Source organism: Lepisma saccharinum, chromosome 30 (assembly GCF_977018435.1).
Source record: "Lepisma saccharinum chromosome 30, izLepSacc3.1, whole genome shotgun sequence".
Classification (NCBI taxonomy): Eukaryota; Metazoa; Arthropoda; class Insecta; order Zygentoma; family Lepismatidae; genus Lepisma; species Lepisma saccharinum.
Window position 1 is genome coordinate 37,797,759 of NC_139258.1, and position 18,256 is coordinate 37,816,014.

The following is an 18,256-nucleotide window of genomic DNA, read 5'->3' on the forward strand; positions in this document are numbered from 1 at the left end:
GATAGGCCGTGATTTACCTACTCCCTGGCCACCGCGCTCTCCTGATATCACACCATTGGATTTCTTCTTCTGGGAGTATGTCAAAGATTGTGTTTACCTCAGTCCTGTTCCAGACGTTGCTACTCTTCGAAGAAGAATAACGGAAAGTATCTTAAGTGTTACTGGTGATATGCTGGGGCGTGTATGGGCAGATGTGGATTATCGCTTTCATGTTCTGAGAGCAACTAGAGGGGCAAACATTGAGGTGTATGGCATATAAACGTGGAGAGTTGTAGCTCACTTTGCATTCAACTGCATTGTTCCATTGCATCTTGTTTCCGAGCTATGTTTTTGTAATTGTACCGGAACTTTATGAACACCCTGTACTATCAAGATTCAATTATTTTCCTCCCACTCCAAGAAAATTTCTATCACGCAGCGAGAAGAACAGAGTCTGTTTAGAAAGACATTCGACAAGGCGTAGAGGTGGTACAATGAATAATTAATGGCATCGATTTTGCGTCTCTCGCAGTGAAGTAACGTGAGGAATATGTAATCATTCAATAAAGATTGCCTCAGGGGGTATAGTATAACGCATGCATACCTTGAATATCTTTCATCTCTCCACTTTGTGGGTAACTATGGTTAACAATAAACAAGCTCACGTTTGTTGATTACAAGCTGTTGATCTTAAGAATTTAGTTATAAAAATATTCACCAATATAATAATGCGTGGTGACAAATGTGATGCCTATTGATGAACGGATGCGTCTGTGAGTCAACCCGGTGGAGGTACATACTGGTTCTGATCCCACTTTAAACTGTAGGTCCAGTCCCGATTAGCCTTACTGTGCATCAAAGTGGACTTAAAACAACATATGAATCAATTAATCAATCAATTGAGCGTCTGTGAATCAATTTATGAGTTCCTATGACGCTTTTGGACACTTTTTACAACAATGAAATGATATGGATAATGCATTTGATAGAGATTTGAAGTTGTTAAGCTGAACCTCCGTGGCGGAGTGGTTACCACAACGCTCTACGGCGCCAAGGGTCCCGGGTTCGAATCTCGGCCTGGGCATTGGTGTTCTTTGTAAGTGCCTGTTCATCAATTTAATCATATTTTATCACTCATCCTCAACGTAGTGATTAGCCAAAAGTGGCAGGAGGGCGGAGCTAAAGAACAAAAAGCAAATGAAGATGAGCGTTAAACGAAACGACCCACGAAATCACGAGCGAACTCCAGACAAAATAGGTAGAAAGCTTTAAAAAGTGTCAGGAAGATTAGCAATCTGCTCTCGTACACACTCCTACATGGAAATTTGCCATGGATGTTAAATTTGTTTTGCAAGTAATGAAGGAGATTATGGCTAATTTTATCGAAGGATAGAATTATTTAAAGTCAATTGAGTAGAAAGAGAATGTAATACTGATAGAGGGTCGAGCAAGAGTTACCTGAAAGAAACCATGCTGAACAGTATTTATATGAGGAGATGTAAACTTTAGTACTCTGTATTTTATTATTTTCTGGCAAACAATGGAGACGGGTGACAAAAGAGAGCTTGGTCTATCAGATTTTACACAATTTTTTTCTTCAGATTTATAGATCAATAATACCAGCAAAGGTTTCTTAACCTTAATGTGAAACTTGGTCCCTTACATTGAAAGAGGACATAAATTGAGAGTATTTGAAAATAAGATCCTTAGGAAAATCTTTGGACCTAAAAGGGATGAGGAGACAGGTGAGTGGAGAAGGTTACATAATTTGTATTCATGTCCAGATATTATTAGAATAATGAAATGAAGAAGACTTAGGTGGGCAGGCCATGTGGCACGAATGGGAGAGGAAAGAGGAGTTTACAGGATTTTTGTTGGGAAACCCGATGGTAAGAGACCTGTAGGAAGGCCAAGACGAAGATGGAGGGACAACGTTGAGATGGACCTAAAGGTAATCGGTAGGGATGGAAAAGAGTATACAGGGTAAGTCAAAAAGATGGACCCGATTACAAAAATTTATTCTGTGAAATCTAATAAACATATGTTATTGTGAGACATGCGCTTCGAAAGGTTAACTTTCAAAGTTTAGTTTCCATGCAGTCTTTCCACTTTCTACCGCTAGGAGTCAGCAGCGAGCAGGAAAATTGCGTTGACTGGAGAACAGAGATCTTTCTGTGTGCTTGATTTTCATGTATACAAGTCTGTGATTAGTGTGCAACGGCATTTCCGTACCAAATATTGGAGAGAACCACCTACGGGGAAGGCCATTCGTAAGTGGTATGAACATTTCAGAGATTCAGGCTGCATCTGTAAACGAAAATCGACTGGCCGTCCGTCGACTGGTGAAGAGACAGTGGAACGAGTGCGCACATGTTTCGTGCGAAGTCCACGGAAGTCCACCTACCGGGCAGCGAGAGAACTTCAACTTCCACAGAAAACTGTCTGACGGGTTCTGCGGAACCGTTTACAAATGAAACCCTACCGCTTGCAACTAGTTCAAGCCTTAAAAGAACCTGATTATGCTTTGCGCGCGTCCTTCTGTGCTGATTTCCTCGCATTAAATGGAAACGGATGGGTTCTCTGAGAGGTTAATTTACAGTGATGAAGCAACTTTTAACCTTTCAGGGAAAGTGAATAGACGCAACGTAAGGATTTGGGGAACTGCTAACCCCAATGAATTTCTGGAACACAAACGCGATTCTCCCAAAGTGAATGCCTTTTGTGCCATTTCCCATGAAAAGATTTATGGGCCTTTTTTCTTCCATGAACGTAGTGTGACAGGACTTGTTTTCCTTGATATGCTGCAACTATGGCTCCTTCCACAGCTTGCAAAGGATAGCACAGATTTCATTCTCCAATTGGATGGTGCCCCAGCGCATTACCATGGATGCGTTCGGGACCATCTCAATGGGGCATTGGAACAACGTGCATCTCCAGAGGATCGACCTCTCCTTCATTGGCCACCTCGTTCCCCCGACTTGACCCATGTGATTTCTTCATGTGGGGTTTTGTCAAGGATCATGTTTACGTACCACCACTTCCAACAACATTGGATGACCTGTGTGATCGCATCACAGCAGCCATTGCTGATATTGACCGCAACATGCTACACAAGGTTTGGCAGGAGATAGACTATCGGCTTGATGTGTGCCATGTTACGCGAGGTGCTCACATACAACACTTGTGATTTGTTTGAAAAAAACTTTCGCAGTTTACCTTGCTTAGCACATGTCTCACAATAAAATTTGTTTATTATATTTCACAGAATAAATGTCTGAAATCGGGTCCATCATTTTGACTTACCCTGTATAGAACTTGCTCAAGATAGGGAAAGATGGAAGGCCTGTGTTGCTGCAGCCTTGAACCTTCGGGTTTAAGAAGGCTAGGGAGTTAGTTAGTTAGTTAAGGTTTCTTAAGCTTCCATTTCAGTATCCAAATTTTACACGGATGGGTCCAAATCTCTTGAATCAGTGGGATGCGCCTTTGTTGTGGACTCTCGAAGATATAGTTTTGCCCTACACGTTGCCTGTTCCATCTACCCGGCAGAACTATAGGAATTGGATTTTGCTGATGTTCAATCCCTGAAGAAGGTCCTTTTATGCAAAGATTCCAGCAGTGTGTTGCAGAGTCTGGAATTGCCGAATTCTAGACATCCTGTAGTGCAGCGTATCGTTCGATGGCTAGTGTCCTTGTGTGCCAGAGCTCAAGTTCCCTTCTGTTGTATTCCTAGTAGTGTTGGACGATACATCGTCCAGACGATATATCGCGATATTGATCAAGGCGATCGAAGTAGCCGATGCTGCCGCCAAGTGTACCTTCTGGCAGCTAGGGACCTTCAGAATGTTTTTCGTTGTTCGGTTCTTAACACGTAGCAGGCCGAGTGGCAGGAGATACGGAGGAAGAAGCTTCGATCTAGCAAGCTCATCACTGGTGCTTGGCTTTCCTCTTTCCGTCCCTCTCGCCGAGAAGTCATCTTAACGCGGCTCCGAATCGGACACAGCCGTCTCACACATCGTCATTTGCTGCAAGGACTGGACCCTCCGCTGTACATACAACGTTGTTTTTAGTGTTCGACAGATTCTTCTCAAATGTGCCGATTATAATTACCTGAGACAGTGTTTTAACCTTCCCAACGATTTGTTAGGAGACGATGACAGTGTTTTGGGAAGAGAAGACCTTTTCCATTGTTTCTGAGATAGTTTTAAAACTAATCCTTATATTTTTAATGTGTTGTGTTTGTCCTATGCAGGTCCATTTACAACCTGCATTTTAACCTTTCTCAAGGGGCTTTTTACACCCCTTTTGAAATTTTTAATTTTGAGGTAAGGTTTTAGATAAAGAGATCTTCCTCGCATACATTGAAGGGTGCAAAATGGCCTAATGTGCCGACGCACCCAAAAATGTTAATTCAATTAATCAATCAATTTATAGATCAGTAGAACATGAAAATTGCAAAATGCCTGAAATGGTCCTCCTGTCTATTTCTTCGTTTTACTCAAGGATGGACAAAATGTATTCATGTGTGAAGTTAATTGTACTGCCATTCTTTATTTGAATTGGTGGTGAAACACTGTTAAGAAAATAGTACAAGGAATTGCAAAGAAAATCAACTTACCGTTAAGTCTTCTTCAATCAGGAGGTGCAGCAGTCCTGAAAGAAAGAAAAAAATTCTATGAAGTCAAAGTTGAAAGGGGCAACGTCCCTTGTACACGCTGAAAGTTGAATCAGCTTGACAATAGTGAGACACGGAATTTTGTAAGAGGAGACATGGAATATGTTCTTGCTTGTCATTGTTTCTTTCTTTTTATTCTTGACAAGAAACCGCCGTTTAAGGCCATGAACAATAGGGACATATATAATTTCTTGAAGCATGTATGCACACCAGCTGTTGTTGGGGTCACAATAATGCTTAGACACCTTCAAGAGGTGATTTCTTTATTTTATTATATTACTAGCTGATTGCCCGACGTTGCCCGGGTATTTATTTATCCCAATCTTCTATTAGACAGGAAAATAATGAACTCTAACTATAGTGTAAAATGAACTTGGCATTGGGAGTGTCACTATTCATCTTAACGACCCCGAAAACTATGGATTCCACACTAATATCGCTCGTTTTCGATAACTTTTACATGTCACCCCCTTCCGAGCGCCACCCCTAGGGGTGCCAGGGGTGTCTTAACCCCACAGTATTTCTTTCCAGATTGTAAGTGATATGTGTACCAAGTTTGCTTCAAATTGGTCCAGGATAGCAATATCGCACCTTCTGTGTAGACAACCAACTTTGCCGTGATGTGTAGCAGGAAGCATAACTTGCAGGATATGACTCGAAAATGCCTTGCAACAGAATGCTATTTTATGTCCCTTTCACACCCCCACCCCTAGGGGTGCCAGGGGTGTCTTACCCCCACAGTATTTTTTCCAGATTGCAAGTGATACGTGTACAAAGTTTGGTTGAAATTGCTCCAGGCGTTCGAGAGTTATGCCGGAACAAATATACACACACACACACATACATACAGATACTGTACTATTATTACTTCAGATTCACCATATACGCATCATAAGCCTCTCTCTTAGAATGAAATTCAGCAAACTAATGGTTATTGCCTTGATACAGGAAGGCATTTTTGTTCATTACCTATTTTCAAGAACTCTGGGAAAAATATATGAAAATTAAATTTTTTTATATACTTCTTAGCATACATGTGTTTCACATTTTATTTTTGTAACTAATCATAAAAGGTAAAAGGTAAAGTGCTCCTCTGTGCATAGCACCACGACATGAAGGCGTATAGGGGGTGTGGGGGTAACACCACACACTTTCTTGATCCGGTCGTGAGTGGGGGTGATGTGATCAGCATCACGCCCCTGACCGCCTTTACCCCCCAGGGTTTCCCCCAGGTACCCATGTTATTCGACGCTGGGTGTGCGCCGGGGCCGCTTCCATCGTTAGAAAAGTTCCCGGATTTGAACCGGCCGGGGATCGAACCTGGGACCTTTAGCATGGTAGTCAGACGCGTTACCGACTTTTTTTTTTTTTTAAAGGAAAGCCCCCTAAGCGGAAGCTTCCCCCATCACATTCACTCATATCATTTCATTCACATTTCTATTTCAGGACTTTTTCAGGACAGACAATCACAAATACCCATTCCTTACCCGGGACTCGAACCCGGAACCCCTGGCGTTGTAGCGCGCTCTCTAACCACTTCGCCACGGAGGTCGACGACTGAGCCACAGCGGCCATTTGTAACTAATCATAAAGATTGTAAACGTAGGAACACCCGATAAAATAATAAACGTAGGATTCTAATGTTTATATGAGTACATTCTTAGCACATACAGCCCGAATGCGATTTTTCTCTATTGTAGATACACGCCTCCAACATATCAAAAACGCCCCACCAATCAGGCAGCCAAAATAATTCACCAAAACCTAATATTCGGAGAGAACCTATGGTGGGGTTACCCTACATTAGACATTTAGTTACGACTAAAGGGTAAAATGACAAGAAAAAGTTTGAGAACCTCGGAATTAGATGACATAATTGCACGTTAGAAAATTATACTAAACCTCTCTGATGTCGTCGCCTTGTAATCAAGGGTTCCCGGGTTTCATACCCGGTGGAGGCACATAGTGGTTCGGATCGCACTTTAAACTGTAGGTCCTGTTCCGATTAGCCTATCTGTGCATAAAGTGGACTTAAAACATATCATTTATTAACAAATCGAGATAACCTTGACCAGGGTGCGAAATCTCTGCAGGTTGGTGGGGGGGGGGGGGGGAGGAGCAGACACTCACACACACACATACACTATATATATACCGTGCGTCCAGTTCGATCTGCAGCCGAGAGATCGGGAGAAGCGTGGCGGGCGGCACTGACGGAGATGCCGACATTTGCGGCCTGAAATGCCCGCTTATTTTTATGGACATATGCAGACATTTATATAAATATTGCAAAACGAGCACTAACCTGTGTTATAAGAGTATGGTTTTAATTTTAGTAGCTGAGTGACTGTATGTGCCGATGATATTGACACGCCCACCTCTTGTGAAACACGGCGTAGAGGTTTGTTTGGAGAACGTTCTAACGCTGCACCAATATCATCGAGTTTTGCTTCGGTTAGAATCCGTCGTTTTTGCTTAGGTGTTTTAAAATTTAACGATACAGTTTCTCGTAATTTAAGGACAAGATGTCTAACCGTATCTCTGTGTGGAGTTGAAACGCATGGGAATTTCTGTACAAATTACCTACACACGTCTCGACATGAGTTTGTTTTCACGTAGGTACGTGTCATACATAAAAAAATCTTTGTTCTAACGTGAATCTTGCGGCTGGCATTCCAGTCGTCTCACTGACACGTCACACATACACACTACAATAACACAAACAAGTAACTGCAAGTAACCAAGAATAACACTCTTGCGCACAGTACGAAATTAACACGCTCTTGGTTTACATTGCTCGCCACTATATTTACAACTCTGTCTTCATCTAGTCGCGAAGGAACAAAAAACTCGAGCTCGGAGATTTCGGATTGCAAGGAAGCTCACGAACACTATTGACTTTTAACGGTTTCTTCTACAACGTAATCTTGATACAGTGTTGCACATTCAAAACCTCCAAACGATTCCCATCGCTACAAAACTCTTTCAAGGATATAAACTTAAGCAGGACGTTACTGGTCAAAACTATGATTAAAATGTTTTATTATCTGTGACTCTTAACATCGTTTCTAAAGCGTATTTTTTTGTGTATATAAGAGCAGAACTTGGATGAATTACAGAAGAACTTTTGCGTGTTATAACACAGGTTAGTGATCGTTTTGCAATATTTATATAAATGTCTGCATATGTCTATAAAAATAAGCGGGCATTACAGGCCGCAAATGTCGGCATCTCCGTCAGCGCCGCCCGCTACGCTTCTCCCGATCTCTCGGCTGCAGATCGAAATGAACGCACGGTATAATGTCATTAAATGTGTCAATTATTAAATAATCAAATTAAATTATAAAATATACAATATATTATATCGACAGTCCTTCATTCAAAATGTAATTGCAAATTGAAGATTTTAATGTAGCTACTACTGATGTTGTGAATACTGATTTGCCTAAGGAGGGAGGGACAAAAATTAAGATACATTAAGAGAAGATAATAGTTTCCTGTATAAAATCCACATATAAATGCTAATACGTGTTTTATTAATATATTTATATACTTCGCGGTTGCCAACGAAAGCCGATGAGAAATGGAGAAGAAATAACAAGTCAGTCTTATTTCTGTGTTCTGGGGATAGCTGTGTTCAGTGTCCTTAGAGATGAGACTCTTTGTTGTCCGTTCTTTTTGTATGTTTTCGATATTATTCCAGTCAAGTATATTCGAATACCAAACTAATTGTTTATGTTTGTTGTTAAAACAAAATCTCTTCCCCCCCGAAGAGTTTGGTCGGGGGGAAATTTCAGGACAAGATCGTTGGTGGGGGAATTCCCCCCTGTCCCCTCGGGATTTCGCACCCTGATCCTTGACACTTGGATGCATTAGTATCCGGAAGGAGGAGGTAAAAGGAGGCCATATCTCCCGTGAAACGAGAACTTCAACGAAAATTACATATTTCACACATGACATTTCAAATATAGTATTTTCTGTTAATTATTACCAGTAACCGATCATTTCAAATATACACAGATTCGTCGTAAAAACATTATAGTCCTTATTTCAAAGTCAAGCTGTATTTGTTGATGGCAGCACTGTCTTAACCCGCACAAACGACCCGCGCGCGCCACTCTGTGCCGCCCTATGAAAACCAACGTTATTTACAATAGTTGTAGATGCAAGTCGATGTTGAATAATACCAACACTTACTGGAAATCATGAGATACATACATACATACACACACACACACACACACACACACACACACACACACACACACACACACACACACACACACACATATATATATGTATATATATATATATATATATATATATATATATATATATATATATATATATATATATATATATATGAAGGCAAACATGTCCATTTCGAATTTTTTTATTAGCTATTAAAGGAAACAAACTATCATACGTGAAATGTGAGAAAATATCTCATTGAATAAGAAACTTGGACTCTTGAAGCAAATGCACAAAAATATTTTTCTAAGTATAATAAAAACTTTGCCATATAGCTTATGAAGGAACTAACTCACTATTCACAAATTTTTTAAAGAATTTTTCAAAACGAATTGAAATCGACATGGCCTAAGAATGGAACTATTTATTCCACAATTCTCACTGACTCGCAGACAAAGCAATCAGTGTATGAAACACAACTCGAAGAAACTTCCAAAATATTTTTATTATATTTATAAAATAAATATCTGTACGAAGTAATGTGAAATAAAAGAAGTTACTTACAAAAAAATGAAGTGTGCCTGCAAGGCTTATAAAGTAGAAGGACGAGGTAAAAAAAATAGTAGGAGAAAGTAAAAAATAAATAATGATATGAGCATCGCAATCCTAAGTCCAGGAAATGCTGTTTTTATGCTTAAGAGGGCGTTGACCTGTTCCGTCCATCAGTTCGATGCCCGTGATTTTTTGTCAGTGTGATTTTTTGCTCAATTGCTGAAGCGATTCTACTGCCCTTCCGTTCTTTGCTTGAAGTTCTTTAGTATAATTCGCAGAAGATAAACTTACTGAGTGACGAAACGCAAGAAATATGGTCACAGCCCACGCTACAAGTACATTGGTTACGTCTGAAATGTTGTATATTTAAAGAAAAAATAAATTGGCCAAGGTCACAGGCGATGCAATATGTAAAGCCTAAGGCTTTAATATATAAGTCAGGGCTGATCACATTGGTTGCTCCCAGGCAAGGCAGTTTAATAGCCTGAGGGACATTGACAGCTTGTTAGAACTTCGATGCTCACGTGAAATCTCGTGTGAACAAATTAAACATTTTAAAAATGGACCATTCTCAGAAAAAACAATAGGAATTTGATTTTCTAGTCTTCATTCTAAAATGTAAAGTTTTATAATGCATTTTTGTTAATAAGAAAGCTTAGTAGGGGACACCGGGTTGAGTTGCCCACAGGGGTGAGTTAACAAAGTGTTTTTTTATTCCTAATAGACGAGAGTGAATATCATCTCTAGGATCAACTCACAACCAAGAAGCTGAGCGTCTTGTTCACGAAGTTTCTAGTGTATGACAAATAACACCATTTCTTAACTGCGAAGTAAATCTTCTCAACTCTATATTCTTTCTTATACGTTCCTCAAAGTAAGCACGAACATAGCTTACGGTAAGTCTATCGAGAAGACTATGGTAAGTTTTATCGATACTACATTCTGATACTTTGTCAAACTGCATTGTTTGGCAGCGGTATGATCAGAAATTCCAATATCGCGATCGGGGTGAGTTGACAATAGAAAGGAAGGGGTCAGTTGACAATATTGTAGGCCAATTGAGAAAAAATGTTCTTCAATTAATTGTTTCATCAAAACTAGCTTTGCACATAGACACATTTTTTGTGATATATTACATTAGGATTATAGAACAGTCTATTGCATTTATATGTATGATATAAAAAAACAAACACTGGGTAAAGAATTGTAATTTTTATTTATTTTAAGTTTGGAACCTTTATGTTTCATATTATACTGTTAATTTGAACAAATTTTTGTAATATGTAATTACTCGTATTAAGGAAGTACAAGGTGGGCAGAATTCATTAGAAGTTTGAAATTCCAAAACTATGCATTGTAAAATAAACTGATGATCGAACACTTATATTGCTGCAAGGTACATACAAAAGCATTTCATTTGGTGTTTACGATTTGAAAATAATGTCAGTGAGATGAGCTCCTTTGTTCTGCAAACATATCTCTGCACGCTGCATAACAGATTCCATCGTCTTGCGCAGCATCTCCAGTGGAATGTTCTGAATTTCAGCTGTTATGGATTCCTTCAGCTCTTCGGTAGTGTGGGGTCGATTCACGGGTTATACGTCAAAACATCGACGCAAAAACATCGATAACAAAAACATCGCCTACTTTTCATCGACAGTACAAAACATCGACAGCACAAAACATCGACAGTACAAAACATCGACAGTACAAAACATCGACGGCAAAAACATCGACACCAAAAACATCGACGGCAAAAATATCGACTCCAAAAACATCGACGACAAAAACATCGACGCCAAAAACATCGACACCAAAAACATCGACGGCAAAAACATCGACACCAAAAACATCGACGGCAAAACATCGACACTAAAAACATCGACGGCAAAAACATCGACACCAAAAACATCGACGGCAAAAACATCGACAGCAAAAACATCGACGGCAAAAACATCGACACCAAAAACATCGACACCAAAAACATCGACACCAAAAACATCGACGGCAAAAACCGACACCAAAAGCATCGACGCCAAAAACATCGACGGCAAAAACATCGACACCAAAAACATCGACGCCAAAAACATCGACACCAAAAACATCGACGCCAAAAACATCGACGCCAAAAACATCGACGGCAAAAACATCGACGGCAAAAACATCGCCTCCAAAAACATCGACACCAAAAACATCGACGGCAAAAACATCGACACCAAAAACATCGACGCCAAAAACATCGACGGCAAAAACATCGACACCAAAAACATCGACGGTAAAAACATCGACGGCAAAAACATCGACGGCAAAAACATCGACACCAAAAACATCGACGACAAAAACATCGACGCCAAAAACATCGACACCAAAAACATCGACGGCAAAAACATCGACTCCAAAAACATGGACGGCAAAAACATCGACACCAAAAATCGACGGCAAAAACATCGACACCAAAAACATCGACACCAAAAACATCGACGACAAAAACATCGACCCCAAAAACATCGACGACAAAAACATCGACGGTATAAACCGACGCCAAAAACATCGACGGCAAAAACATCGACGACAAAAACATCGACCCCAAAAACATCGACACCAAAAACATCGACGCCAAAAACATCGACGGCAAAAACATCGATTCCAAAAACATCGACGGCAAAAACATCGACTCCAAAAACATTGACGGCAAAAACATCGACACCAAAAATCGACGGCAAAAACATCGACACCAAAAACATCGACGACAAAAACATCGACCCCAAAAACATCCACGACAAAAACATCGACACCAAAAACATCGACACCAAAAACATCGACGGCAAAAACATCGACGGTAAAAACATCGACGGCAAAAACATCGACGACAAAAACATCGACCCCAAAAACATCGACGACAAAAACATCGACGGCAAAAACATCGACACCAAAAACATCGACACCAAAAACATCGACACCAAAAACATAGACACCAAAAATATCTCTATTTTTTGTCATTAAAACCGTTAATTTATAATGCAGTCAGGCGGAAAGTAGGAGGAGCTGTAGAAAGACTGGGGTGAGAGTAGTATGTCTATGGGGGTGAGTAACAGGGTGGAAAGTAGAGGGGCGCTAAAACTCCAACTCGCCCAGGTGAAATTTATATCTTGATTCGTTCCATGAATTGGATTTAGTGTTGTGATAATAGCATCATGAAGCTACAGCTCTTCTTTCTTTCGACCAAACATGCCTACATTGGTCGATCTTGTTTTTAGATTCCTTATCAGCCATGGTTGTTGTGCAAGAGCGGTATTTTCATTGATTCGATAATTTCGCGCTGCACGCGCACCTTCTGACATCAAAACAATATCATTATTAGCACTTGATTCTTGCCCCAAAGCTCAAACAATGGAATCTTAAACAATGCGAAGTGTCATGTTTCCTTCTGCTTTCTAGCAATCTGCTTTTAACTTCATAGACGGGATAGTTGTATGCTCATTATATTGTGGACGTGGAAGAAATGTTCCTTTATGACTATGGTACGAAACCGACTGAGGCCCCCTTTGCTTTACCTCCCCCGCCCACCTTCACGCAGCGGTATCTGCGGACCCCTTGTGACAGCCACTGGACAGAAGCCTTCAAAACATCCTCTCTCACAAACATCAGTGTTTATCCGCAACTGATATCAATTCTGCCAGTCACACCAGAAGGGTTGCTAGAATTTTTGTCACAAATGTAGATTGTGCATGAAGTGTTTTTAACAAACAACGTGTTTTTTTTAAATACACAGCCTTATATGAACTTAAGAAAATAACGAGAATAATTTAAGGAATTCCGTCGATTGGAATTTATTTAGTTGTAATTTTTTGCTACTAGTTTGTGTTAGACATAAATACACAGGTTGTCGCCATACACTTGTCTAGAACTTGTTTCTGGGAATGGCACGGAATATAGAATATATATATTTACACGTATATCCTGGCCTAGGCATGTGCATTCTTTGCGAGTGTCCATCAATTTCATAATATCTCTCATCCTCATCGTCACGATTAGCCAAATGTGGCAGAAAAGTGAAACTAATTAACAAAAATAATATATACCTATTAGGGCTGAGACTATACCGCGTTTGTTACAACCTGTCCCGCTTCCCGCGCTAGTTGCTCCCTGGCTTTTCTCGGTGCTGGGGAAAGTCAAAGCCAGGCAGCCAATTAAAATACGCAACGTCGCAACAGCGTCTACGTAAGCGCCTCTCTTCTGGCTTCCATTCGCTCCTCGCTGCCCAGCAGACGATTTTTTCCTAGTTTCTCATTGACACCGAAACTGTCGAGCGCTCCCTAGCGCGGGAAAGGGGACAGGTTGTAACAAACGCGGTAATATACAGATGTCGTTGTATCAGTATCGGCTGATAACAATAGTATCGACATCGGAAAGTATCCGCTGGATTCAGTGGCGGCGATTGGGTTCCAAAACCGTGGGGCAAGGTGCCAAAACTGGGGGGCAAAGACAGTATATTTCCCTTTGTAGATGAGGTTCAGCACAGTGCGGGGGCAAAAGTGGCGAAAAATGGGTTGGCAATTGCCCCCCTCGCCCTCCCCCCTAATCGCCGCCACTGGCTGGATTTTACTTTCAGATACTGGCCGATACTTTTTCTGCGTTTGAGAGTTGGCGTGTCCATAAAAATACCATGCAACAATTTCACAGAGTCTAAGTTTCTTGGGTGTTCAGCAAAATTTAAGTTTCCATTGATTTTGTGCCAATATTGAATGAGAAAACTGTATTTTGCGATTCCTTAACACATATATTTATATACTGGTACAATTTTTTAATAGTTGGATGTATTTGGTGGTTGTGGGGTTGTTGTTTTGTTGAAGGTTCAAACGGTGACTAAGAATATGCGCATACAGTTAAATGTGTATAATTCCCCTATAAATCGAATCGCTATTTTTGGAATAGGTCTAACAGGTGAGAAAATATTTTTTTATAAGCAGGAGGACGTTCAACAGTTAAAGAACCTTTAAGCTACATTTCTGTTTGTTAGTTAGTTCCTCATTCGAGTACCGACAATATTAGTGTTAGCAATGTTCTCGCATTCGTGTCATAAGTGCCTTTCACGGCCGAGGTGGCCGTGGAGCGACGGAAAGCGCGCCGGGAAGTAGGAACGCGTCTTCCGGCAAACTTGGTGCAACATCCGCGTAACTGGAACCGCTAGCTATGTAATTAAATATGCTCGTACAATTGCATTGACAGTTACAATTAAAAGGAACACATACCGTGTTACAAAAGGTGTTTGAAATGATGTACTCCTGCATCCAGACATTTATAGGAAATTTTCACTAACACGTATCAGTTCCTCTTTCGAAATTGCTTCAATTTATTTCTTCATATTTTCTTTCAATTCTTCTGATATATGGCTTCCGGTATAAAAGCTTGGTAGCTCGCCACGATGACGTTAGAAATATGTCTGTTTCTTGTGCAAGGCGTCGGAGAGATTTCTGAGGAATATGTTTCAATCGTGTTCCAACGTCGTCTAGTTTATCCTCAGCAAGCACATGCCGTTTTACCTTAACAAGAGCAGACCCTATTTTCCTAAATTTGTTCACAAGTAACAGATCACTGTCTCTGTGTGAAACGGGAACATCTTGGAATTCTGCTCCGAAATGCATTCTAACTTCCCTACAAGAATTCGTAATGACGTAAGAGTCGTATATAAAAATTCGTTGTTTAAAATTTTACGGATAGCGTGCTATTATTAGACTGCAGAAAAAAACTGGTAATACGTAAACTAAAACAAAACAATCTAAAACACTTGTTAACAATTTAAGACTTCACAAACACGTGCAAACTGGACACCAGCTGTCTGGATACTAAAGCACTGACGTGTCCAATACCAAGGTCAGCGTACAGTTGTGGGTTTAAATGCCGGTAGATGTGCTCTTACTTTCCGACGCGCTAGCCGCCGTCCAACGGCCACCTCGGCCGTGAAAGGCACCGTATACATATATCCTTTTCGCTAAAAATTCCGAGAGAGAGAAATACAACGTTATGAAATCAAGGAGTTAACAAACTATGAATTAGAAATATTAAAATTGAGTTCCAGATCCAGGTAGTCTGGCAATAAGACTGCTGCCTTGTAACCAAGTGTACCCGTGTTCGATCCCTGGTGGGGGTACATTTCATTAAGTGGCTCGAATTCCAGTATAAAATACTGCAATTTGTGCAAAAGTCAGCACGCTTGGGCAAGTTAATGTTCTTCGGAGTCTTAGGAGTAGCTATGCCTACATTCCCCAAGCGTGCTGATTTTTGCACCGTATTGCAGTATTTAGTTGGTTGGATGTATATTAACCTCATTTCTGAGGTTAGAAAATAATTTGTGCACTGTCATAGTAGCCCATTTCGATTCCAGCATGTGAAAGCAGAAGAGCTACATGTGAAGAGAATATTAAAATTATGATTTTTTAATTTCTAAATTAAAGGAAAGCTTTACTAAGGACACTAAGTGATGTGTTAATTGGATTTGGCCGTTTCAATTCAGAAAGTTCCCAATTTATGAACTACGCAAAGATACAATCTTTCGCCGCTCACTACTGTCGTGATATGGAAGGGAATTAGAAATAATAACCCTTCAGCAACTGCATGCAACAGTTAAATGCAGTGGAGGCGATTGGGTTCCAAAACTTGGGGGGGGGGGGGCAAGAACAATTTACTTTCTCTTGGTACATACGGTTTAGCATAATGCGGGGGTAAAAGCGGCAAAAAGTGTGGGGGGCATCTGCACCTCCATGCCAACTTAATCGCCGCCACTGCACTAATCGAGAATCAAAAAAAGTTTTTCCATCCCATAAAAATATTATCCAGGACTATTTTGTTAAATAACTGTTACATTTGAGGGAATAAATACAGCACTCAACTTCTAGTTACCAATCCTATTACGAAGGTAACCCATGATTTGCTGCAAAGTAGAAAAATGTTCTTTCACATTTAACTAGTGGCGGAGATTATGTGGGCGTGGGGGGAAGTTGCACCCCCCCCATACATTTTGCCACATTTTCTCTCGGGAAAAGTAAACTGTCCTTGCCCTCCCTCCCCCCCCCCAGTTTTGGAAACCAATCGCCTCCACTTTTAGACATAATTTTGCCACGTATTATCTATTTTTTTGTTTGACGAGGAATTTCTCTATCCAAGTTCATGGGCGTAACTTGGAATCTAACTTTTGGGGGTCACAATCGAACTTGCTGCTTAACTTTTTTGGGGAAGATTCAAACGTTTTCTAGGCCATAAAAATAGCGTCCAAGATTATTTCTATTTTGTGAAACAACTGTCACATTTGTGAAATCATAAAAATTGCTCCTCTGGCCCGAAGAGGTCAATAAAAGTACCATTGACTTGTAAATTTTAATAAACCTGAAAATTTTAGACGGCCAATGCCCCCCTTGCTTCCGCCATTCTCATTTGCGAAAGCAGTCCTCTTCTATTGCCTTCACTTCAGTTACTTTTGTATTTGAGACTATTTCCTGATGTCAAATATTTATGGAAAGAATTTATGACTGTCAGAGCATTCGCACAGCAAGCCCATCTTGTTACAGATAGGATCCTTAAAGGAATAAGTTTCTATCCTTCATCTCTTAAGATGCTTTCGAAGATAATATGCCTTGTTGGGCTACTTGGAATTAAGCTATATATGTATTGCATTATTAAAAAAAAGATCACACTGTTTAAATTATATGTGACTTTAAATTAATCTCTCAGGTTCAGATTCAAAACAACTACACATAATTTATTAATTTCCAAGTATGAGCCATTTATTCGCCAGCCATATTAAGCTACACAGCTCACAACTCACAACTAACGTATAAAGTATGAGTGAGTGTTAATTACAAGAAATTTCCTAGAAAACGGAGTGGAGTAGTTCAATTATATACAAAGTAATACAAGCAATCCCCTCTCCCGTGTTGCTTGTACATGTATCGGCTTAAAAATAGGTAACATTCTTTTAGAGTATAATATTATAACTGCAATAAGATTATATTGCATTTATAAGTAAAGGATTAGGGGTGGGACAGTCGACCACCCTTACCTCCCTGTGCGCACGTCTATAAAAATGAAGCTTAAAGGTTCGTTAGGTGTTGAACGTCCTCCTACTCATAATAAAAAAATATTTTTGCACCTTTTAGACCTATTCCTAAAAATAGTGATTCAATTTTTGTAGCAAGTTTGGTGAATTATGATTGGTCTAATGGAAGTTTTTTAATGGAAAATATTGAGTGAGAAAACTTCTAGTTTTTCAAATTTTTGGTCGAAATGTGTCTAACCTACTATAATAATCTTGGGGAGAAAGGAGCCAGAGATGTTTTGTGGGGCTTCAGTCCCCTAGCCCGCCTGGAACGCCGTCCCTGATAAGGTGGACATAAGGGAATAAGAGCAAATATTCTGAGGGAAAGTGACTCACTAGATGGACAGTTTGGTTCAGATGGTCATTGATACCCATCACTATAACATTTGTAAGAGTGCAGTGAAAAATTTAAAAATACTTTCAATCACCAGTTACTTTATTTGCAAAAGAAACTAATTTTTTGAATTGTCTCTGCAATAAACGCAGTGTTACCCTGCAATCAATGGGTCCCGGGTTCGATACCCAGTGAAAGCACAAGTTGGTTCAGATCCTATTTTAAACTGTGGGTCCAGTCCCGATTAACTTCTCTGTGCATAAAGAGGATTTAAACTATTATTATTATTATAATTATTTTATGGGTGCACATGTAACATTGAAATTTTCGATATTTGGAATAGCCTATTATTTATTTTGTACTGTATATTTATTTTTTTAAAAGTGAAACATGCAATTCGTAGTTTTATACAATCTCAATTGTTTGCAAATATATT

General features: G+C 39.9%; 1 protein-coding gene across 3 annotated transcripts in view; it reads right to left on the reverse strand.

Annotated features, from left to right (window-relative positions):
• LOC145981811 (platelet-activating factor acetylhydrolase-like) overlaps positions 1 to 18,256 on the reverse strand; it is a 183,965-nt gene that overhangs the window by 105,729 nt on the left and 59,980 nt on the right. For all 3 annotated transcript variants that reach the window (XM_083115237.1, XM_083115238.1, XM_083115239.1), the window contains exon 2: positions 4,595 to 4,629. The gene's annotated coding sequence lies outside the window, so the exon portion shown is untranslated. The remainder of the gene's footprint in view (positions 1 to 4,594; positions 4,630 to 18,256) is intronic.